Source organism: Lottia gigantea (genome assembly GCF_000327385.1).
Source record: "Lottia gigantea unplaced genomic scaffold LOTGIsca_25, whole genome shotgun sequence".
NCBI lineage: Eukaryota > Metazoa > Mollusca > Gastropoda > Lottiidae > Lottia > Lottia gigantea.
The window spans coordinates 2,565,069-2,566,562 of NW_008708752.1; the positions used below are offsets into that span (position 1 = coordinate 2,565,069).

The 1,494-nt window shown below is 28.3% G+C and overlaps 1 protein-coding gene across 1 annotated transcript in view; it reads right to left on the minus strand.

The window, feature by feature from the left end:
• The window catches only part of LOTGIDRAFT_160629 (hypothetical protein), a gene marked incomplete at both ends in the record, with an annotated part of 62,022 nt that overhangs the window by 10,199 nt on the left and 50,329 nt on the right, over positions 1-1,494 (minus strand). The window lies entirely within an intron of this gene.

The following is a 1,494-nucleotide window of genomic DNA, read 5'->3' on the forward strand; positions in this document are numbered from 1 at the left end:
CATTGAAATAGGGTTGCTGAATAGCTAGTTATAAATTGAGAAATTATCCGCCCAGTTACTAACAAAATGTGGCACATTAAGTGACCAGGAATTTTATATTATAGTGGAACGTAAATCGGATCTAATTGCACTGATTCCGAGTAATTTACCTTCGCTACATTTTGTTTGATAAATTGAATAGTCTTAAAAGCTTTCTCTTAATAGCTAACCTGATTTACACTGGTATCGGTAATGTACAAGATTTTAATTATTGTCTGGATATTAAGATGATTCCTTATAATGTAATAGTACAACCGCATCATCTGGTTGAAGTGAGTACTAGAAATGCTCAGATGCTTCATTCGTTGTCTTTTGTGTTTCAAAATTACATTCCGTTTGATAATTAATATTTATAATAAATAATATTATAATATAATAATATAATAATTAATATGTTTGTTATATCAATATTATTGCTGATTGTTAAATCAATAGCATTGTTGATTATATTACATCAGTAGATTGTTGATTGTATGACATCAATAGCATTGCTGGTTGTATTACATCAATAGCATTGTTAATTGCATTACATCAATAGTCAGCTTATTGTTGATTGTACGACATTAATAGTATATTCATTGTATGACATCAATAGCATTGTTGATTATATGACATCAGTATATTGTTGATTATATGACATCAATAGCAATGTTGGTGGTATTACAACAAAAGCATTGTTGATTGTCACATCAATAGTCAGTTTATTGTCGATTGTATAACATCAATAGTGTTACATCGATTACATGTTGTCGATTACATGACATCAATTGTATTGTTGATTTTTACATCAATTATATTGTTGATTTTTACATCAATAGTGTTGTTTATTATGTTATATCTATAGTACTATTTATGGTATGACATCATTGACAGCGTTCGTTGTATAAATAGTATTAGTCGGGGCTACATAACAGCCCCGACTATATTGTGAATTGTATTACCGGTACGTCATTAATATTCTTGAATGTATGTTACATCAAGAGTATTTGACATCAATAGCATTGTCGATTGTATTACATCAATAGTATTGTCGATTGTATTACAACAATAGTATTGTCGATTGTATTACAACAATAGTATTGTTGATTGTATTACATCAATAGCATTGTCTATTGTATTATTACAACAATAGTATTGTTGATTGTATTACATCAATAGCATTGTCTATTGTATTATTACAACAATAGTATTGTTGATTGTATTACATCAATAGCATTGTCGATTGTATTACAACAATAGCATTGTCGATTGTATTACATGAATAGTATTGTTGATTTTATGACATCAAGAGGTTATTTAATTGTTGCATCAATAGTATTGTCGATTGTATTACATCAATAGCATTGTCAAATGTATGACATCAATAGTGTTGCCGATTTAATTACATCAATAGCATTGTAGATTGTATTACATCAATGGCATTGTTGTCAATTGTATTACATGACTGAACAATAT